Raw genomic sequence first — 25019 nt, forward strand, 5'->3', positions numbered from 1 at the left:
AGGGGGCCTGAGAAAATATGTTCAGTTTACATCAGCTTATCTAAACTAAATCCAATTGCTGGATGGTTGTACCCATCACCGGATTTCTAAGCAGTGACAGCACTGAAATTCTCTTGAGTGCTGAGAGTCTATGTTTGGACTTGTGCAGCCTTTGGAGTCCAAGAGGTAAGCATGACAATTACACATATCCTTGAGTAATAAAGTGTCACTCCTGTATTGATTTATATGTATTCTGCTGGGGCATGAAGGTGGTGGAGGTGAAAAGATGCAGGGGTGAAACATGCTGACCTGGAGTTTCCAAATTTCCAGTTGTCATTTCACTGGTATGTTGAAATCTATCAAATAACAAAATGAGATCTTTAGAGATTAATTAGTAAATGGCAAAAAGAGTGGCAAAAAATTGTGATGCTGGTTTGTGTTTCTTACATAGGTTACAGACAGTCAGGGGCTTGCTGTGGCCTCTGTGTTCTCACTCCTCTTTCTCGTACATCATTACTTCCATAAGAGTGACAAATGCAGTACAGGTGATTTAATGCTATTACTTACTTCTTTACTGAGGGGGGGGGAAAAAAAGTCTAGCAGCAGAAGCAAATTAATTGAATGACAGATACTGCTGCTGCATGAGAAGAAATCTGGAGAAAAGAGAATTTGTATGATGGGTTGAGCAGCAAAGAAGTAAGCTTGGTGCACATATTGTAGGCAGAGTTTGAGAGGTGTCAGGAAGACAAGTATCTGTATGTAGCAAAGGTTGACAATTTGTATGAACTGGTAGATTAATATCTTAGGAATTTCCATGAAAAATAGCATTTAAATTAAAGAATAAATTGCATATTCAGTTGCATGCACATTTGTGCATGGTAGAACAAGTGTTAAGTGTTAAATGAACACTGGAGAAAGTACTTATATTACTTACTGCGAGGAATGTGGAAACAGGCTTTTTGTTCCAGAAACAGTGCCTTCTCCAGGTCAAGTAGCATTTTGAAACTAATATAAAATGTAAAATACCTTCCTCTGTACACCTATAGAGAGTTAAATTATATATAGCTCTATTCAACTGTGCTTTACCTAATAATCTAAAAATCTAAGACACATTCTCATTATTTTAAGGTTTTGTTTTTAAACAATGCTAAATTTTGCACTGAACATTTTTTGTATTAAAATTTCATAATATTCTTGTTCATTATTAAGTGTTTCAGGTTGCCTTTTGTACTGTGCTGCTGAGAACATGTTTCTGTAGCCCAGAGATTAAGTCAGTACTTTAATAAATGCATATTTCATATAAAGGAAATTATATTTAACAAAAATCGAGGTAAGTCAAAATACAACATTTAGATACTTTAAATGAAAAATTCCCTTTTGCTCCTTTCTTTCACAAAGTCTTTCAGTAGCGTTGGGATCACATTGTTTCCACAAGGTAGTACCTTGCAGATATTTTTGTCTGCTCTTACAACTTCTGATCCTTCAAGAAGGAATAGTTATTTGTAATATTTTTCATAATATGCAACATGAATCTGTACAAAGTTCTTCAACTTCTTATAAGAATAATCTCAAGAATTGGCATTAATTGTTGCTGTTAATTAAATGTTGTTTATGTTGTTTAATATAAAACTTTAAAAACAGCAACACCGAAATCTTAGATTTTCTGTTGAATTATTTAAATTAATCCCACTGAGTTCAGAAGTAGATATGCAAGACACATCACAAGTGTAGTTAAAAACTAAAATATACACCCCTTAAAAATGGAATTAATTTCACTGTTTCATGACATAATTTTATTTCATTTATTGTAGTTTATCTTTTTTATGGAAATTTGCTTGAAGCAAGGGGGAACCATAATTAGCTGATTAAGATTCTAAGGCTCAAATATTGTTGACCTTTTCTTTTTTACAGTACTGGTTGGCAAGCATAAAAATGTTTTCTTCTCCTTATCTATGTGGGGCTCTCAGGGTGTGACTTCTAATTGCATTCTCAGAAATCATCCCTAGTTATATGAGTATAGGGCATATACCATTATTTCCTTCTTGTATGGTGTTTGCTGAGCTAGCAAGCAAAAAGACAGAACTGGGAAGGCTTGTGAAGGAATGCTAATTGCATAGCAACACATCTTTGTCTTTTCTCTACTGGTGTACATGGGAGGAAAACTGATACTTTCAGTCGCAGGCAACCTTTTCTTAAACAAAGCAACCAGCTTTACTTATATAAAACCCCTCAAACTATGCTTCAAAAACAAGGTACAAACACAGACAGATGTTCTTCTCCCTTTACAGATCACATTTGAAGAGCCACCTTCATTTTTACTTCTTAATTTGCATTTTTATAAAATAGAATTAAAATCAGGGGTTATATTACCAACAGAAGCTCAATAGCATTCAGCTCAGACTGGTTTTATGCACTGCCTTACTTCTAAGGCAAGCTGACTGCTCCTACTTAATAGATTGGCTAACTGGTTGCAGAATCACCAGTAAATATGTAGTAAGCTTGTGGAGCTTCAATCATTTTCTTATTTTTTCTATTGGCCGCAGGAGAGTCATTACCACTGTATTTACAGCTGTCACAATAGTTAATACGATCTAGGTATAGCTACTTGTTTACTTATTGATGTGATGTGACAGTATAGTAATTATCATAATCACAGGTGTAGAAGATTAGAATTTCTTTTTTACCTTATGAAGCTGCTGTTTAAATCTACCAAAGATGTTTTCTCAGGTTGTTTAAACTATTGCACTTCACTGGAAGCATCATAAGCTATTTTTAGTTCTATCAGTAACTTAAAAACACATTGCTTAACTGTTTCCCCAAAACTGAAGAAGAAAATGGAAAAATACTACTTTTTCAGATTTAATAGGGTATTCAACATTATAAAAGTAAAAATCAAAGTTCTCCCAAAATTTGAAGAACCAATATCATCAGCTATGAGGATGTTAAATCCTAGAACATGAAAGAAAATTTGATGCTGTAAGGATTTACTATGACAAAAAAGCAGAGTATTTTTTCCAAAATACTCAAATGTACCCATTTACTGCTCCATTAGGTAGCATTTTGATTTGATTTTTTTTTTTTTTTTTTTTTTTTTTTAGTCAGGTTCAGATTAAGTGGATGATTTTGAGCCAGTCTGAAACAAAGGTGCTTTGGCGGCCAAAGAACAATGTTCTTAGGGGTACAGATTTAGGTATTTTTTATGACTGATCCCAAATCTTCTCATCCACCTGCCTTTTACTCACATACAACATTTGAGATGAGAAAATGTAAGACAGGCAGTCCTTCATTTGTCTTTCATAGCATGATGAAGCAAGAAACTCTCGAATGGTAATGGAACAGACCATTGCATTCGTTAAGCTCTTAATCTTAGTGTCAACCAAAGCTTCACCAGATGAAATGAAGTTTGTCTCCTGCAGTTGTGTGAACATTTGTACTGTAGAAGCTCACTTGAGACACTGCAGTTGAATCTCATGTCTGTCCGTGACTGGCACGTTAAAAAGCCAGAAATAAAGCCTTTTGTGGCTACTCAGTGTGAATGAGTTGACAGAACCATCCGGGAAAGAATTAAACTGAAGACTTTAAATGGAAAGGCAATGAATTTATAACAGGATTATAAAGCAGCTTGAATCTAGTTTGTACAATGCTGAGCCGAGGATTCAAAGGAAAACAACAGAGGGCACAAAATATTGGCATTTATAATTGGCTAATGAGACTTCAGTAACAGAGAAACTTAGCAGCAGCAGTAGATTCTCATGTAGTTAGAAAGACTGAAAAAGATTATAGTTTCTATGCTTCACCAGGTAGCTTTACTAAAAGAGTCCCCAAGTGGCAAGTTATATGTGCTTTTTCCAGCCTTCAAAAGTTGCAGACACTTTTAGTCAGTATGGGTTTTTTTCTGTTCATGCTCATGAAGTCTGGACTACAGTTTGTGACAGTTTTAGACCAGTATGATGGATAAAGACTAATATTAGCTGATAGTCTGGAAAGGTCTCAGAACTTTCCTAAATTAGGTGATTTCCATGCCCACAATGTTTACTTCCTTGTTCTTAATGTATTATAAAAGTGACTTTGGAGCTTCCTTCATAATACTACGAATAGATTAAATAAAATGTTCTAAATAGAATTTTGTATACAAACCAAATCCTAGATGATAAAATTACCAAATTCAATAGGAAAATGTAGCAAAGAGAGAAATTAAGAAGTACAAGGTGGGAAGGAAAGCAGCACTTTCACCCAGGGTATAAAATGAGATGCTGATGATTTAAAAAGATACAGGAAAGCTTTCATTTCATCTGTAAGGTACAAATTACTCCAGTTAAGAAACAAACAAACAAAAATACAAAAAAACCCATAAACCTTGGTCAAAAAATCTTTGGTTGTTGCACACAAATACTGCAAACAAAAAGCTTTCCATTGTAATGCTTGATGTAATATTTTTTTAAGTTTCTATTGCAAAATAGATAGATATCAAGTAACTGACCCCCTGCTTTTGAAAATGTCACTCACATGTCAATCAAAAGTGGGGTTTGGAACATAGTAATAGTTGCATCCCTAGAAAGTAATCCCTGCAAAAGAAATTTCATTTAGGAACAGGCATTTAATTGCTTGTTTACATTCATCCATAAGCATCCTAAAGATGATCTATTTTTAACTACTTTCAACTTTCTCTCCCAGCATACATGTTTGACATGTCATTTTCAACAGTCTTTAGTGCCTTGCAGGGGTCTTCTCAAACTTGATGTTGCTTATGGGCAGTTGAATTTGCCCAGGTTGTTTGAGAGGTAATCAGAGGAAGGAGGAGGGACTGAACATCCTGGGCTTTGCAGAACAGTCTCCTGTGCTCCAGTACTGTCTGTTATTCCAGAACTAAATCTATCCTTTCTCCTTTAACAGCAAGAGCCATAGCAAACCAGAACTTCAGTGTCACTACTACGCTCTTCAAACTGATCTCCACCTTCATTACTGCTCCCTGGACTACTATCTCATCTGCTAACAAGTTGTCATGTTTTTTCATACAGCAGTTTTAGAGAAGATGTCCCCTATTTTCCATCTCCACCATGAGTCCAGGCTTATTCCTTTCACCATTTTACCTTATTTTGCCTTCTTTTTCAACCAACTGTGGTCTGACTCCTCACTCTTTCTTAGCCTAGCAGCTTATGTCATGCGATGCTCTTTGTCTTCAGTGAAATTTCTGATCTGGACAGCCGCTGCAGATCTAATTCTCTCATTACAGTAAGTAATAAAACTTTTTAAGTGGAAACATATACTATTACAATATGGAAATGTGTGTCATTTAAAAAGCTGGAGAAACCTCACCACCATATGTTTTTTTAAAGTTGTTGAGACAGTACAGTATTATTATAGACAACTTCAAGCTGTGGCCAGTTATTTTCTTTCCTGCTGGTCAGCCCCCTAGGTTGTTCTGCCTCAGATGCAGGACCTTACATTTACCCCCCTTGAAGAAAAAATGGAAAAAAATCTCTAGAGGCCCCTTCCAACTCTAATGATTCTGTCATTCCTCTGTCCTCTCCCATGCTTCTATTTTTTCAGAGAATTTGTGATTATTTGGCTACTTGAAATAATAACAGCCACAAAATGGTATAGAGAGTGTATAAATGTTCTGTTCAGTTCTGAGAGGAACATTTAGCCAAGAAAGTTAAGGCTGCATTTTGAAATTATTAATCTTGTCACTTTAAACTGTCTATCCTCACTTTGACACTGATAAAGAATCTCCTGCTGCCTAAGTGTTTTAAAGGATATTATTCTTCTGAGGAATGTCAGACCTATGCCTTTACATATTACTTCCCACTGCAATGTTAGTGAAAATTATGGTTACCCGGATTATCAAAAAACTCCATGTCATTTCTTTTCCTATGGACATGCTTATCTTGAAATCTACCTTTATTGCACTTACTGTATTAAAAATAGTAAGTGAGGCTTTTTTTTTTTTCCATTAATAGTTCCATCCAACTTGTATCTAGTAGCATTATGAGAAGTTGCTAAAGGAACTGAGGCTGCTAAGCATGGAGAGAAGATGGCTGAGGGGAGACCTTGCCACTCTCAACAAAAACCTGGAAGAGATTATAGCAAAGTAGGCATTGGTCTCTTCTCCCTATGAACAAGCAACAGAACAAGAGGAAATGGTCTAAAGTTGTGCCAAGGGAGATATTTTAGGTCAGATATTATAATAAACTTCTTCACTGAAAGGGTAATTAAACACTGGAATGGGCTGCCGAAGGTGGTGGTTGAATCACCATCCCTTTAGGAGTTTGAAAGACATTTAGATGTGGTGGTCAGTAATATGGTTTAACACTGGACTTGGAGAGTTAGGTTACTGGTTGGACTCTTTGATCTTGAAGGTCTTTTCCAATGAAAACAATTCTTTTATTCTGTATGATTCTGTGAGTGGGTGACCTTTCAGGGTAACTATTTTTCATGGGTATCTTTAAAACAAAGGGAGCGTCTTGGTATTTGCAGCACACTTGCATCCTATCTTCATTGTGTCTACATTAAAATTAGGTAATATAGATACAAAATATAATATAGATACAAAAGGAATTTTAAAATAAATTATAAATATGCATAGTACAGATATTTTGCAGAAAAATTGGTAATGTTGCCATGTTTCTTGTTACTTGTTTCTGTGTAGTATAGCTGAATTTGAATTGGCTTCATTTCTTCAAAAACAGATATGTGGGATCTTCAATTACATCTTTTACCTTTTCTAATTTATTTTATAAATTTTCATCGCATATTTTAGTCTTTTTTTTACAACAGTGTCACTTTGTGCACTATAAAAAGATAATACAGTTAAAATGTCATGACTATCTGATTCTAACACACTCCTTAGGTGTATGTAATTGGAACTTGAACCTCTTTTAACTGAGATCTTCTCTATTTTGTAAATTTTTGTGCTGCTGCAGGCAAAGGAAGGAACATAAAAATAAAGCTTCTGTGTTGTTTTTTTAAATTCCTGACTTTTCTCTAGTTTTTAAACTTCACTGTGAAGTTTTCTACACTACATCTTTTCATCAAAAAGTCAGTGTCAGTAAGTTCAGAAGTATTTTTGGAGTTATTGTCTTTTGCTGAAGTCAGGTGGCTATTCTAAAGAAACTGACTTGGACTCTTGGCCTTGTGCACTGCACTGCCTAATATTTTTCTCCAGGCCAGACCAGCTTTTCGCTTTCAGCTCCTTTACTTTTTTGGTAATCACAGGAAACCTAAGAGGAAATAGTTTTCACTGAACAGCTGGCAACATCATGAAGTTTCAAGTTTGATGAAAAGCTTAAAAATTCCATATCAGACCAGTGGCTAGTCTGCTCTTGTGCTATGCTTTTAATTGCAGTGCTATGCTTTTAAATTAATAGATGCTTAGATATAGGTGTATAAATATGTCCATTAATCCTAGTCACAGCACTTTCACAAGGTGATGAAAGCCTGATTACATAGGTGGAAGGATCAGATCCATATTCTGAACGAGACAGTGAAATCTTTCTTATGTCTGTTGTTTGGGGGGTTGGGTTTTTTGTTTGATTGTTTTTGGGGTTTTGTTTTTGGTTTTGTTTCTTGTTTTTTTGGGTTGAGTTGGGGTTTTGTTGTTTTGTTTCTTTTTGTTTTGTTTTGTCTTCTGTTAACTTCTGTGAACTTCCAGAAAGCAACAAAGAAACCTAAGAAACCCTGAGCTCTGCAGCTGTTGAGTTTCTTCATAACTCAGTTGAAAGGCTACAAAAAAAGATCAGTATGTCAAAAGCAATCTGTACCAGAATCTGAAAACATGCACAGAAATAAGTAACTTGTTCATGTTAAACCAAGTGTGTTGAAAATAATTTTATGTAGATCATCCCTGTTAGGTACACTGTCCTTAGACTGATGGATTTAGAAGGTTTTGGAGGGGGTGGGGGGGTTTTCAAGTGTTTCAGTCAATGAAAGTGAAGATGGATCTTGTTTCTGTACAATACCTTTACATCTGAGAATAAAATGAATTGCAGTAGCTGAATACAAGTAGCAAAACTGGATCATTCTGGGGTGAAGCTGCTTAGCAACTTCACTGTTCACTTCGGAAGCACTAGAATGAATCAACTTTTATCTTCGTTTTATATTAATATTTCCATATTTAACATTAATTTCTGTTTTACATATAGAAATATAATCTAGATACATTTCAAGAGACTATCATCGTTATGTTGAGTTTTATGTATTCTTGGTTTACAAGTAGTCAGTTTATCGCTGTTGTGAACAGTGAAGAATGATGCCATAACATCAGTGTACAAATGAATTAAAAAAATATGATTTCAAAACTGCCAGGTTGGACATTTAAATAAAAAAAAAAATTATAATGGGAGCTGTGGAGAACAGTAACTGTGTGTCCCATCACAGAGTGAGCAATTGTGAAGCTGCTCCAGCATTTCAAAGTAATAATAAATTAGGGGATTAAATTAAAATCACAGACAATATTTATGGGAGTATATAGAAGCCCACATCAGATGAGGCCCACATATTTAATTTACTCTTTATACATGACATATACATATATATACATGAATTTTCCATATAAAATAGTATATCTATCTCAGAGAAATGAGTTTACAAAGCTATATATGTCTATCTGTGGGCACAATATATTATGTGTGTGCAAATAATTCTGATTTCAGATGTACAAGTCGAGACTGCTAATACAAGATCCCATCACATAAGTAAGGCTGTGTAAAAGATGGTTTTGGATAGCAGAGCTCCATTTTGAACAATTAGAAGAATGTTTCCAAGACACATAGAATTTGTGCTCATCCATTTTAGTAAAAAAATGAAGGTCTGAAGTTAGCAGACTAATTTCTTTGGAATTCTTCTACAGTCTAGAAGCCCACCCCCATTTGGAAATGGAAGGACTGCCAGAAGTTTAGGTTGGATGAACTGCCAGTTGGAATTCTGTACATCTTGAATGACTTGTAGGAGGCCAAGCTAACGAGGCTTCTAACTTGGGCAACTTATTTAAAGTTGCCTGGAGTTCATTCAGCTTTCAGAGCACAGCCACTGGACACAATAGTCTGGGCAGCATTTTGTGCAAAAAGGTGTGCAGAAGCAGCTAGCAGATCTGCTGGAAACAGCATCGCTGGTCTCCACAACATGGTGATGTGCCATGGCTCAGCCCCCTGCACCATCTGGAGCAATTTAACTTGGCTCAAACTGATTTCCTGCATGAATTCTGCATGTCTGGAGCAGCAGTGGTGCCTGGGGCAGCTGAAGATGGTCTTGCCTGCAGGAGGTATGTGTTGTGTTGGATATGTGTCACCAAGTAATGGTGTTGAAGGGGAAAGTCAGCAGACTTTGTAGGACAAATGTACGTGACATATGTGAGTGACTCTCTGCTGCAGGGGATGAAGACCCCCATCTGCTGACCTGACTTCAAGTTTTGATGCTTTCCAGGGCCTTGAATCTGGATGCTGTGAAAATACTGCTGAGACTTCTATTATTCTGCTGGTCTTCCATGTGGGCACCAATCGACCTGTAACATATCAAACATAATTATAGAACAATGGGATTGAGGGTGAAGGCTATTAGAGCCCTGGTAATTTTCTTTTTGACCCTGGAAGTGATAGGAAGAGAGAAATAAATGGATGATGTGGATCAGCAACTCTTCACACAACTGCTGTCAACAGCAGAGACTACTTTTTAGGACTGTGGATCCACCTCCTTTGAGGATCAAGGGCTGATAGGTGACAGATTCTGTCTGTCTAGACAGAAAAGTATTTTTTGTTTGCAGCGTTACAAGAACACTGGAGGAATGGAGAGAATGACCCAGTCAACTGAGAAAGTAGTGAACTAGGTTCACAAGCAAAGTGTGCAGTGTGATGTGGAGAAAAGACAGGCCTCATAACTACTGAAACAGCATTGAAGGGGCCAGGCTCAAGTGTTTCAGGTTTTCACAGCAAAGAAAGCCAACAGCACACTTGGATGAATTAGGAATATACTAAACAAGCAGAAGGGCATGATCTTCCTTATCTGCTTTACCCTGGAGAGACATCTGGAGTGTTGGGTCCAGGTGTGGACTCTTAAGTGCAAGACTTACAAGAGTGAATCTCGTGAAAGGCTACGACGATGATTAAGGGTCTGGAGCACCTGACAAATGATGGGAAGGTGAGAGAGCTGTGACTACTAAGCCTGGAGAAGTCTTAGGGGGGATCTGACAAATACAAATACCTAGTGTGGACTCTAGGGAAAATCAGATTCTTTTTGCTGGTGCCCCAGTGCCCAGTGACAGGAAAAGAGTCAATGTGAGCAAACTGAAAGTGAAATATAAGAAATACCATTTAAACATTTTTTTTTTTTCCAAACACTGGAACAGGTTGTCCAGAGAGGTTATAATTTTTTTCTCAGAGATGTTGAAAATCTGACTGGAATGTGGCCCTGAATAATCTTTTCTGTTTGGACCTCCATGGAGGTTGGACTAGATAATCTCCAGTGGTGTCTGCCAGCCTCAACAGTGATTTTGTGACTGATCAGAGTTTAGTGGGATAGATTTAAGACTCTGACATAAGTTCCTAGCAAAATTATCTTCCAGAATCTTTAAAAAATCATCAAAATACTCCAAAGATTTAGTTTTCCCTTGATAATAACAAGCAAGGGGCTTTGAAGTAAGTTGAGATTGATGTGATCTGCATACCTGTAAAAAGATGGAAATAAAAATTATTCCACTATGGCAAATAATAAAGAAAGGTAAAATCAAGGGCTAAGAGGAGATAAAATGTTCACTTCAAAATTAATAATTTGTCATTGATAGAGTAGCAGACTTGCCTGGATTACTGTTGAATTAAACACTCAGAATAAGTTTGGACCCTCTACTGTGCAAATAATCTCCTTGGGCAAGTGCATCTGTCCATACTATGCCTTTTCAATGCAATGGGTAACTGGTTTAATTTAGTTAACAGGCTGATGCTTTAGGCATATTGCTTCACTGCTTTGCATATGATTCTGGCTTTAATACTTTCCTGAAGTTTAAATTAGAATTTTGACTGCTGCTGAACTTTTGAAATTACTTTATCTGATATATAATTCCAGAAGCTCAATGCCAGTAAAAATGCTAATTATTGCTTAAGTCCAAATATAAGTTGAGTTTGTGAAATGCAATAAAGCCAGATTTTCTAAGTATTTTTACAATGGCCTTTCACAAATGTCATAAAATTTAAAGATACTAATAATTCTACCACTTGACAGAATTATGAATTATGAACAAAGTGTATTCTCCTTTCACTCCCCTTTGAAGGATGATTTTAATGCAAGTAATAAGCAGAAGTTTCAGGTTCTTAAAATAAGCTTTCTTGGTCAAACTGACTTTATTAAAATAAAAACAAGCCCACTTTGAGATTCCAGAGAGTGATTCATTTGGACACAAATGAGAAAAAATAGAGAGAGAGAAAGAGACACAAAAAAGAGAGGGAGACAGAGAAATAGAGGATGAAAGTAGAAAGCATAGGTATTTTTAACTGACACTTCTACAATTGCTGTAGTAGCAAAAAACGGAAATTAAAAAGCAAGTGATCCAAATGTGATTCATAGTGATTTTGTAGTTAGATTTTTTTATTATTTTGTACCAAAACAGTCTACCAAACACCTGAAACATGACAGTAATGGTATTAATGCCTTCTAATGTATGTATCAATAGGCATGCAACATAAATTAATGCTGTTTATGTTTAAATGTTTTCATCGTGAATTTGAAAATGGATGGTGTAGGACAAACTGAAGTTGCCATTATGATACAGCCTTGTATCAGAATCTGTCACAACTGATGGCAAGCAGATGCAAGGCCAGTCTTAATTATGTATTCAAATTCCAGGTGAACTCCTTGAAGAGGAAAAATTAAATCAATGCTTTGCAATACTCATAATAGGCTTTAATAAGGAAGAGTAAATTACCTTGACACCATTAATGTGAAGCTTATAAGGAGATGAATTAACAAGAAATTAGTAATTGATATTTATTTTTACATTAAATTGTTATAAAAGTTTTTTATTGTTTTAATACATAATGAGGCTGTTGGTATATTTCTTATGAAAAATTAATCATAAATATTATAGATTTCCATTCAAGAGTTTTATAAATTTGACTGTTAACTTTTCTTTAAGATTTACTTATAAATGCTCTTTAAAATATTTATTTCCATTAAAATCTCTCAGGGTCACTGGGATTAAGCTTAGGTCAAGCAAGAGATTTGAGTTTTAGATCTGGTTATCATGAGAAGTGCTTAGATACTGATAATTTGTAGTAGATCTAGCACAGTTCCATGGTTAGATCTAGAATATCTAACTTCAGACTAGAAGAAATAAAAGCCTGTTAGAAGGTAATGTGAAACTTATTCTTTAATGACCCAGCAGATGCACTGTAATCAATTCCTACTTTCATGGCTGGAAGAACAAACAGATATTTTCCTACTTTGTTTTTGAATACCTAAGATGTTTATGAACTCCAGCAAACTATGTATGCCCCAGCTAATATTGTTTTAATATTATAAAGCTACCCTGGAGTGAAAACACCCATTTTTGTGGCAGCTTACTGGAAAATTTTAGTCAAAACCAATTATCTACCACTATTTTCAAGATTGTAGATCATTCATTATTAATGGGTGAATTAAATAAATTAATTTCAGTGAAAGTCTTGAGACAGAGAGATGTCAGTTGAGGTGATATGCCACGATATACCAGGAGATGTCTGCTTCTTCATTATTTTGGTCTTGATCGAGCTTAGATTAATCCCTCTGAGAGTCTCCTAGCAAGCCTTAGTACTTCAGGTGAGAATCAATTTCTGCTAAAGCAGTCTTGTGTGTAGCAGTGATTTGTTTTTCTCCTAGCTCAAACAAGAAACTGAGAGTTACATTAAGCCCTCCTATATACTGACTGCTTCAAATTTGTGAAGCATGAAGATCAAAGTTGCCTTCTTGCACAAAATACATCAGGAGCTGATGCCCTTGTGTTTTCTGGTGGGTGAAGTAGATCTTATGACCTTGAATTACATTTCTCCACTGGGTGCATATTTGAGGGTTTCAGTAGACTGAAAGAATAGGTAAGTAGAAGCAATGCAAATTTTTACTAATGGGAGAGAAAATCTTTGGAGCTCCATCTGCTGCAGGATATCAGGAAGGTCTGAGTAACCTGAGAATTTATCTCATGATACTATTAGAGAGTTTTCACTACTTAAATTTCTCAGCTTGCCTTGTAGAGCTCGACAACATAACCTAATTATTTTTTCATACTTCTCCATTCACCAGGAAAGACACACTGACAGGAATTTAATTAGATGTTGAAATACTTCTTGCTAGAGACCAGAACTGAATACATGTATGGTGGCAGCAATTTCCTGTCATCTTTGGTGGACTCAGCCTGTGTCTGGTGCATGGTTTAGGCTTATAGTCATTTTTGTTTATTTGTGTGTCTGTTTGGGTGGTAGGAGATGGCAGGACCTGGCAGCCAGGGCCCATCCAACTTCCCTAGACAAGAGCAGGTCAGCCCTGGCTATTGCACACATACCTGGGGATGGCAGTGGGTTGAGGCTGGGTCAGGACGTGCAGGATGTGGTCCTGTAGGTTGCCTCAGCTCAGTGAGGCACTTTTTTTTTTTTTTTTAATCTTATAAAAAACTTTAAGACCTGAAAAAAAAAATTTGAATGTAGCCATCTTGGTATCAATTTGACTTTTTAATTTTTTCCTTCTTTTCCAAATGAAGAGACTGCAGAATTTATTTAATATGTCAGTTTATGAAAACCTTCTGCACACAAGCAGCTAAAATTGGTAATAAAATATTTCGAGGTTTCAGTCTGCATTGGCCAGAAGCTTGTGATTAGGCTTCATATGAAACTGGTGGCTGCTGATGATTGCTAATTGCATGATAGAAGTAAAGGTCACAAAGTGTTACAGAAAGTAGGGCAGAGGCAGCACTGCTTTCTCCCTGCTCTTCTCAAAAAGTACTGTGAGAAGAAGGAGGGCAAACAGGGTAACTAGAGGAGTGAGGCATTTGAAACAACAGAGGAGACGAAGTAGCAAGGGAGGGAGATAGCTCAGAAAAATGGATGTGGGAGAGAGATCTGCACTGATGGGAAAAATATTAGGACTTTATGAAGGCAGGGAGTAATTTTAAAATGGGCATAAATTGGTGCTGTTGCTGAAAAAAATATATCACTCTACTTCCATTGTCGGCTGCAAACCTTTACATGGTCTTTCTGCTCTCTAGTCCATTAACTTTCAAAAAATATGCTTCATTTTAGCTCGGCATAAGACATAGAGGGAGTAGAAATGCGAGTGAAAGAGAAGGAATGAGGCATTCCAGTTGCTGCTTTTGATGCTGCATGACTTCCATCTACTTGTAGTCATGACTGTACAGCCTGAGAGGAGATGGAAGAAGAGGTAGTGATGGAAAAGCAATGGGTATGAGATGCTGGAAGGGAAAAGACAAGATGTAAATGGAAGGTAAAGGCTAAAGCCAATGAGAGGCTGGAGCAAGGGGTACTGAAGAAGGTATAAAAAGTGCTCACTTCAGCACCTCAGCATTTCCTTGGTATCAGAAATAGTGTAATAGTTACTGGAAGATGTTTCCAGTTTCTGTGTAATGCATGGAAACTGTCTCTTTCATTATGATCACCTATTTTGTTTTCTCAGAGGATTAACTTCCCGAGTATCTAAAGTTCTTAGCATCCTCATGATCAATCTTCCTGAGAGTTGGTAGTCCACACTGTTCAGACCCACCTCTCACTAGTGAAGTATTAATTTCTTCCTGCAGTTTTCTAATGTATTTAACAGTTGGCTACCAAATGCTTTGGGTGGATTAATTTGTTTTTACTTTTTGGAGGGGAAGCAACAGTCAGATTAAATTCAGAAGCTGATTTGGGGGTCTCTATAAACAAATAAGTCTACATATACACAAAAGTCTATGTATACACAAATATGATGAATTAAAGGGTTATCTCTGACCATATAGTTCTGGCAGTTGCTACTTTTTCCATCATTTAGAAAAAATTATTCCATTAGCATGTCTATTTTGCACAAGATTTCCTTGGGCTCTTTATACCTTTTTAACATCATTGTTTGCTAAAAACATAGGAGAAGGGTAAAATAATTTTCTACTTCTTTATGAGTCTAGCAAGTGTCTGTAGGAGCTATTTATTTGTTTCACACCATGCTACACCAGAAGGGGTCATAGAATTAAGTGAACTCTTCTAATTATATTATCCATTGTCACAGTTTGTAGATGAGGAATTTCTTTGCAGTTTTCAACAGTGTATGTATCTCTGTGTTTACCTTGAATTACATTTAGATGAGCTCTTTTCACAGAACTGTGTAACTGTGCAATCAGGACATAATGCTGGTCTTGCTGAATCTCGGGCCTAATGGAAACAGGCAGGACAAGAAGTAATGGCCTCAGGTTGTACCTGGGGAGGTTCAGATTGGATGTTAGGGAGAATTTCTTCAATGAAAGTGTTATCAGAGTTGGAACAGGATGCTCAAAGCAGTGATTCACCATTGCTGGAGGTATTAAAGAGCTGTATAGACATAGTACTTAGGTATATGGCTTGGTGAAGGCCCTGTCAGCATTAGGTTAATAGTCTATGATCTTGAAGGTCTTTCCCAACCAGATTCTGTGAATCTGTGATTCTATAAGGAGGCAGACTTCATATCTGCTTTTGCATCCTGCTGCTACATGCTCAATTAATATGGAAGGGTTGTAAATATGAAAGGTAACCATGAAATGGAAAGCATAAAAATGTGTCAGGTTTTGGAGAACTTCATTGTGTGAACATGTATTGCTGCTCTGAAATGCAGTCAAAATCTCTGCAATTAAGTTATTACATGCTTTTCTGTTAGCCAAGTTTCCAAATTGTTATAAGAATATGATTCTCCTACAGAATTGCATGATTTTTTGAGTCAAATACTTGATCCCAAAGTATAGTGCTTGAATTACAGGCTGTTAATTGCACTTTAGAAAATCACCTTAATGTCCAGGTCAGGTTTTTAATGATGAGCCTCCAAAGCTTCCATTAATTTAATTTTACTTATTCAGTTGTCAGATGACTTTAAAGATTACTAATCCGTTATCGATTAGGAACAGCATTATTAATCAGTTAAAAGTTTACTGTATATATGAAAAGCATTTACTCATTCAGATTACTTAGTGTTTTTATTAAAATATATTTTAAAATGATTAATCAGAATTTATGTATGAGTTTGTTCGTGTGAATGTAGATAACAATTAATGAAAGTGAAGCTCTTAAACATTTAACTGAGATAAGCAGTCACTTAATGAGCTTCTTATAAAACCCAAGCTACTTAGCATAAATAATCGCATTATGATTTATTGCACTTTTGCATAGTTAAGGAAGCATCTCAAGAAGTGATTAATTTATGTTCTTAGATTTATTTTCTTTGCAAAGTAAATATTTTCACATTTAAAAGAATCAGTATGTTCTTACATTGATTGTTGTAATTATTTTTCATAATAGAGTCATGAACTCCAAGCACTTTTCTATCTTGGCCTTTAAAATAATGAGTTCATTAGATAAAAGAAGATAACTGCATTAGAATAATGGAACTTACAAAGAAAATTAGAAACAGTCACATCCATATACGGAAGCTGTGCTAGTACCTGGAGCACAATAAGAAATCTGCCCAAGTAATTTGCTCTCATGGGTATGTGATACATTAATAGCCAGCATAAAACATCTGAAAAACATCCAGCTCCTCTAGAAAACTGTGCTTGTGCTAGCTGAAGGGGTTTCTTTATTGCATTCTCCTACCTATAGCAACTTCACGTTTCACAGAGGCATCTTATGAAAACTGGAAAGCTTAATACAAATTCCTCCCTAGAGATTTCACAGACTCACGGAATAGTTGCTGAATTTGGAAATCCTCTGGAAATCATCCAGTCCAACACCGCTGCTCAAAGTAGGGCCGGCTGAGTAGATTTCTCAGGACTATGCTCTCTTGTGGGTTTTTAATCTCCAGTGATGACTCTCCAAATCTCTTGGGACACCTTTTCTATTGTTTGACCACTGACATAGTAAAAAAAGTTTTATGTTTAGAGGGAATTTTCTGTATTTCAGTTTGTGCCCATTAACTCTTGCTCTCTCACTAGACATCACTGACAAGAGCCCAGCTCTTTTTTTGCTCTCCTCCAACTGATAGAAAAGCACTAAAAAGATGCTCTGGAACCTCTTCTTATTGAGGATAAATGGTTCCAGCTCTTTTAGCCTTTCCTCATGAGCCTTTCCTTTCCCCTTTGCATCACACAGAGGTGAAGAGCTCTGGTGCAAACACATCTGCATCAGGGTAGGAAATAAAAAAAAAAAAAAAAAAAAAAAAAAAAGGCTTTTTCTGAGCTACCTGGAGCCAGGAACGAGCTGTGACAGCTCTGGGGCAGGCAGCTCGTCAGAGGGCTGTGGGGCTTTCTGTATCCCACCCGCACTCCCAGGAAAGCGGCTCTGTGGAGCGGCAGCCACCGGGAGCGCGGCGAGCAGGAGGGGCGAGCAGAGCGTGGCACGGCAGGATGGGCGTGGGGCGGCAGCGGGCGCAGGCAGGGCGAGCATGGAGGGCGAGCAGGGAGGGCGAGCAGGAGTCAGAATGGTGGCCACTGGGAGGAAGGCTGGAGCCGCAGTTCTGCCCGGGGGATCTGCGCTCTCCACCTTGGGAGCGGCCGCCGCGTCCACCCAAAGGGAGCTCCGGAGGTGCGAGGCTGCTGTGCAGACCCCAGGCTGCGGTAATGGAAATTCTTCACCCTGAGGGTGGTAAGAGACTGGAACAGATTGCCCGGCGATATTGCTGATGGAGTGTGGAGGCGTTTAAGGCCAGTTGGATGAAGACTTCTGCAGCCTGGTCTAGTGAGAGGTGCCCCTGCCCATGCAGGGGCTTGGATCCTGGTGATCTTTAAGGTCCTTTCTAACCCTAACCATTCTATAATTCAATGTATCAGATGCTCAAATCCTTTAACATCTTTGTGGTCCTTCACTCAATCAACTTTGGGATGTCAACGCTGAAAAGGTGCATCCAAAGGGCTTGACTTCATCTTTGCTTTGTGCCAAAATAAATCAATATAATAGAGGCATACTGTGTTTCCCCATTTGAAATCATTTGAGTGTGAAGTAGCATACTAGTGTTGAATTTAAAAAAATTTTTTGCGTGTGATTCTTTCAGAAGGTACAAGTTACCAGAACCAACTTTAAAACTTCAGAAGCAGCTTTATTTTGCTATTAGAATTAAAGATTATGAGGTCTTTCACAGATTATGAGTCTTTTTAAAGAACAGTTTAATTCAATCTATTTCATTGAAGTATTTAGTGCAATTTATAACTGTGCTATCATATCATTCATACCTCTTTAAGTACTTACCTGACCCGGAAAACATGAAGTCCCATGACTATTATAAATTAGTCACTTTCTACTTGAAATAGTGAAAGGATGAAGTAGACTGATATAATGCAAAATAACAGATGTTTTTAAAACTGATCCTACACTGTCAAGTAGCTGTAACTGACCTACAATGCTTTTCTTTTCACCAAATATGCTTGCTATGTCTAGCATTTCTTTTATTTAAATTATTCAGTTGTTGAAGGCATACCTCTAGTGAGTTAAATTCCAAATCCCCAAATATTAATTTATGGCAAGGATCATCAACTTTAGTTCAATTTAATTTCAAATCCTAAAGTGTGCATTGAAATTTCAATGAATATTTCTGGTGCTAATAACTCAATTTCTATATTTATAAGGGAACCAGCACCTCATAAATATCACATTGTGCTATTATCTCCGTATGTGCCTGTTCTAAATATAGAAAATCAGTGATTAGCACTAGAAATATTCATTAAAGTTTGAAGGTAGATAAATAACAAGTACGAATGCCATTTATTTATTATAATTTACATGGCAAAGAACATCGAACAGCTTCTCATTTGATTAATGTACCCCATACAACCAGTTACATGAAATACTTAATCTGACTGAACTACTACTAGATAAAATTCATGCTAGTTAGTAAGGTATATGCTAAAGAAACTTGTCATTTTTAGCATTGAACAATACCTTGTTAAGTTTTGATTAGCTTCACCTCTAATGTCAGGATTGCACAAGGATTATACTTTATGCCTAAAATGTTGTTTGTTTGTTTGTTTGTTTGTTTTTGAGAAGCTGCCTGTCAAATCATGGAGTCAGTGAGCCACCTCTACTGAGTTCTGAGTCAGACTGGAAGGTACAAAACTTGGAAAATTGTCTTATTTGTACAATATAATCCCTCCAAAACACATTCTCATGATAATTTCTGTACCATGAATAGTCTATCCAGTTCCTCTCTGCACACATTGGTTATCATTTGGCACTGCACTGCTTGTTTCGTAGAGAGGATGGTATGAAAAGTTTTCAGTACACTCCAAGTATCAGTCTGAAGTATAAAGATGACTGAGGAAAAAGCAGTAATTTTCTCTAACAGTATTCATGTCTCTCCTCACACCAAAGCTCAGGGCAGGTGAAAAGTTGAACTAGTATGTGTAAAATAAACTGTGAGGGCTTAGAGTTAATAAGCTGCTTTTCCTGCTCTTCACCCTTTACTTGATATTGCTTTGATTTATGACTTGAATGTCTTTCCACATACCTTCAACTACTGGTGATAAATTTGAAATATAAAATTATTCTTCCCTAAGCATACAATTTTCCTTTAAGCATAAGCTCAACAGAAAACATTAAGAAGAATGTTTTGCTTTTATAGGTTTTGGGGAATTTATTTTTTAATGAATAGGGATAAAGGTATATTTAGAAAATCCTATTTAGAAAATGCTAAATATTTAGGCTGCAGACTGATTTTCATACTGTCTTAAGGTTTGTATTATTTTTAGCCAATGTAAGGGCTTAACATGAATATACTCAGGTGTTTCAGAGGAAGTAATTCAAATTTATAGACTAGCTTCACATCTCATATAACTCAGTATATTTAAGAGGTATATGGCTGCTTCATTTACAATAGACCTGATTTTCTTTCTGTGTGTGTTGTAAAATTATTATAACAGGTACCATGTTTGAAATACTGTGCATTTTCATCTTTAAAAAAAAATAAATTAATTATTGTCTGTCAGGAATTAAAATAATCTTATATATAGTATAAGTATAGAAAAAACAGTATATATGCATATATATATATATATATATATATATGTAACATTTATAACAAACTTTTTTACCCAAATGAGCCTGATTGAAGGTGTCCATTGTGGCAAAATGGACTAGAGATTGGGAAGAATGGGAATTGATCAAAATGCTTTTTTGATAGGAGATACTGTTTTGTGAAATCTTTGGTTACATCAGTTAGTTCAGTTTTTGGGCAACATTGTCTGTCAACTTACACCAGGAAAATCTGATGTTACTGAATATATTGTTGTCACCCACTTTGTGAAGTAATCCGTTTTGGGACAATTACTTTAAGAATGTTTGTAATTTACTGCAAAACCACAGTAAAACAATATCACTCACTCTGTGATTTTACTTGGAAAAGTCATGTGTTAAAAGACCATGGAAAAGGAGGGCATATTATCATGACTCACTAATGTTCTGAGGTTCCTCTGTCTACAGATTTTGACAGTAACAGATATCCTGTCTATCTCCCATTTTGGAGGCTGTCAGTGTTCTCTAAAGATTACAGAAAGCACAGATATACTCACCAAAGGGGAATCTATGACTCACTTATTACATAGGAAGAGAAATTATTTGCCAATAGCAAAGGAGAACACAACACCTGGGACCAGAAGCCCAAAGGGAATAGAGATCAGGATGATTTGAATTTGCCACAGCAACAGCTCAAGCTTAAGTTCTATATAATACTTAAGAATAGTAAGAGCTTAACCACAGAGGTCTCTGTTAAATTTATCTGTGTTTTATTTGTAATTGACTTCTGCTTTCTGAAGTGTTACTTGCTATCAGATGTCTGATACAGCATAATGCTTGCATAAAGAAAACTTTTCCATACAATGATTTTATTTCTGTGACTTATCAACCTTGTTCATGCATGCTTAATATTCTCAACAGATATGTTCACCTTTTAAGCTTTTAAGAATGTGTAATGTGCTTATTGTTAAAGTAGAATACAAAGAAAAACATACAAAAGTGAGGAAATTTATGCATTTAGTACCAGGCTGTGAAGTCAATTGTATTCATTGCAGATGATGACAATAAATATAGTTTTTTCTGGCTAAGCTATGAGAAGAGTCTAGTCCAAGGGCCTTGGTACATTGGGTATGCTTTCAGAGGCTTTGGAGTACGTAATGATGTATAGACCCATAAGGTACTGCAGCACTGTCCTTAAAATAAGGATAAACCTTGATATAATAACATTTACAACATAAAGGGACTCAATACTTAGAAACATAGTATAACTTTCATTCCTGTACTTCATGATGTTGGCATTAGAGTATTTTATTGTACATCAGATGAGACTGCCCCTTAACTTTGCTTTAAATTTATTGTCTTTTTTTTAATACACTGCTGAAGCTGAATAGATGTCAAGAATGATACATTAGCTAATGTCTAAATATATTCATATTGAGAAATTGAAGGACAGTTAGTTATATGTAGCTGGATGGCAAGAAAATAAATGACAGAGTTCTCAGAGTGTCACTTAGAATTTCAGGGTTGACAGCCATCAGAACAAATACAGCATGCCTATAATGGGGACTCTAATTATATGCATAAAAAGAAAGCTAGTTTCCTGTTTTGGCTTTCATAATAATAATAATTTAAAATTCTTCAATTATTAACTATTCCTACAACATTCTGATATATAAAGAGGAGTCATCTTTACTAAGCTTACTGTATCTGCTGCAAGTATGAATGCTTGTATTTGAAATACTGCTTCAGGTCTGTTATATAGCTTAATTATTATTCATTTATGTATTCTCTAGTATTACATAATGAGGTAGATGATTATGTAAGAAGATTAAATTAAATCTTTTAATTTTCAATTTCTTACCAATAAATGTGGTTCTATTATTACTGACAGTTATCAGATACTACTCCTATTCTAGCTGCAGTGTTAATCACAGTAGATCTCACTGGTGGTTTGCAGTCCTAGAGACTGGATGTATTGAAGTTCCTGAGACAAAGTCAGAGGATTCAACAATATTTTTTAGTTATTAAATGTCTCTAGCTGAAATGACACAACAGGTGATGGCTGGCTACAAAATATTATATAACTATATTTCTCTTTCTGGTGATTACTACCTTTGTCAGGATGTAATCTATTGGCCACCACAGTGCCCCAGTCCATAAAGGTTGCAACTGGAACTGGGTGTAAGTCCTGGCAAGGGGTGGCAGCCCCCAGGGCATTTCCCTGCAGCCCCTGGGAAGGACCCAGGATGGAGCAGGGAAAAGTGTGAGGAGGTGGAAGGAGAGACAGAGAGGAGATGCTGTGGGCTGACCACAGCCCCCATTCCGCATACTCCTGCCCCTCTTTGGGAAGATGGAGGTAGAAGAGTTGAGGATGGAGGTGTGAAGCTGAGCTTGGGAAGAGTGGAGAAAAGATGTTTGAATTCTTGTATTTTTTTCTCACTATCTGACTCATTTAATCAGCAATAAATTAATGTTTTCCCAAGTCATGTCTGTTTTGCCTGCAAAGGTAACTGATAAGTGATCTCCCTCTAATTGTCTTAATTCCTGATGAGATTTCCCACCCTACTGAGCTGTTTGACCACACATGCTTAACCATTTTTAGCTACAGAGTCCTCGGAAAATTCTGCTAGTGGAAAAGCTGGACTACACCGCCTATTTCAGGGCTGTGAGAACCTGTAAATTCAGCTGTCAGGGCTTCATGATGCAACTATACTCAAATGGATATTGCTGATGAAGTAGGACATGATGCAGTAGCAAGCCATTAAGCTGCTCTTGTGGCCAGTGGTCAAACTGCTTGTGTGATATTGTGGTGGCCAGGTATTTCTTGTGCCACTGCTCGTACCCCTGCAGGTGCTCCTGCCTATATATTTGGTTTCCAGGAATAGAGGTTGTTCAAGGAGCTGCTTCAGTGGGATGTGGCTGCTGAGTTAGTTCACAGTTCCTTTACAGAGGGATAGCAGTCATGATGGACTTTGAGAGTCTTTGTCAGGCTCTCTGCAGGTGAGGTTGCCATCAATAGCATGACCTGCACTGCTCCTCTGCCCTTTTCTGTCAAATTCTGTAGAGAAAGCAGGAAATAAAAGGGCACTCCTAGTGTCAATGCCCCCCATGTTCTGTGGGAACTGCAGAAGGCTTGAAAGCAGCTGGTTATTGGGCTCATGCTATTTAACAGTCCCTCTTGATCTGTCTGCAGGCACAAGTGGCTGCTGCATTTTCTCATTGACAATGAACAGCAGTATTGTCAAGTCAGAGATGTAGGGACTTCCTAAATCTAAGACTCATCTGACTGTAACACGTTTCTGTGCACTAATTCCCATGTGTTCATTTTAGTAGGTGTTGACAGCTTTGTGGCGGTATGAATATTTTGAGTGTGACAAGATATAAGTTGTCCTAGGGTAGGGGACTAATTTGGGGATTGTCCCTGACTAGCAATGAAACAGAATTATAAATAAGGTGATATAACATTTTTGGCATTGTGTTTTCTTGTAGAATTTTTTTTTTTGTAGAATCTGTGTTTTTTTGTAGAAGGATTTATTTAAGAATGCAAAGGAGGAGAAATATTTTCTGTTGAGGAATGCTGAAAAATCTATTAGAAGATCTGTACTGCCTCAGGAAAACACCTGTGTTTATTTCAGCTACCCTGAAGGGGTGTTGTGGAAAGGCATAGCCTTGACAAGTCCTGACACTCTGAACTGTCAGGTTAATAGAAAGACTGTAACCTAGTGGTGGAAAAAGCAAATGTGTTAGGTTAGATCCCTTAGCACAAACAATGGCCTCTTTCTACTCAATGGCTTATGACTGAACTACCCTGTTTTTTTTTTTTCAGTATTCTTGGTTATGGCTATGTAAACAGACAAAATTCAGCTAATTTTCATAGAGAGCAATATCAGTAAAGACATTTAGGCCTATCTAAAATTTGTATAATAATTTTATTTTGAATTCTATAGCTTCTTTCTAGTGCAACAAATTCATAACAGGAAGTTCTTTAGAACTATTAATGTAGAACTCATGAAAAAATATTTCAAGCCTTAATTAGAGCTTTGAAAATCGACATCTTTACATTAAATATGCTTAGCTTTTATCTTCCTGCAAAACCATTCAGCTCTGAACTAATGTGGTTGATTTATAGTGCACATTTTAATATTATTGTATCAATCAAGACTTTTCATGTTTTCTTTTATGCAAATAAACCTCTCCAAATTAGTTCTACTTGAAATACTGGCAATGAAAGGTGTGATATAAACTTGAAAAACTGTAGTTAGTATTAAAAATCTTATCTTAATTCCAAAAAACTTAACTACTTCATCTGAGAACTTCTGATATAGTATGGAATGGAGTGTTGAAATATATCTTGTTTGTTAAATTAAAAGAAAAAAACCCTGAAATATTTATTTCATTGAAATTAGAGTCAGCACTCTCCAATTGTGTTTTTTTTTAATACTATCCTGTCAAAGTAAGTGCACAAATATTACTGATTTTATCACAGTGTGCTAAAATGCAGAAAATGGTACTACTGTAGTAATGGTACTAGTGCCTTTTTTTGAAATTATTTTACTACTTTATTAACTTTTTGTGGTAGAATCACATCTCCCTTTCTGAGCTACGAGAAGGCACGGAGGTGTCCCTCAGCACGACCCATTAGAAGATTGTGTTCTAACCACGTATTGAACCTGCTTTTTAAAGGCAGTGAACAGTCTACCCTGGGAATAGCCAAGATTTCAGGAAGGTGATTACGCCAAGAGATTTGCTTGTTTTTCTAAGATAAGTAAATGTTTGCATATTGTGTTGCTTTGATTCCAGAAGCTGTAAAACTCTCAAAACAATATGTTAGCTAACCCTTTAATATTCAGTGCTAAAGGTAACACTTTTATTGCCAAAGTATTTAATTTGATTTTTAAATACAGCATTCATTGTGTGCTTTTG

Source organism: Calypte anna, chromosome 2 (genome assembly GCF_003957555.1).
Source record: "Calypte anna isolate BGI_N300 chromosome 2, bCalAnn1_v1.p, whole genome shotgun sequence".
Lineage (NCBI taxonomy): Eukaryota > Metazoa > Chordata > Aves > Apodiformes > Trochilidae > Calypte > Calypte anna.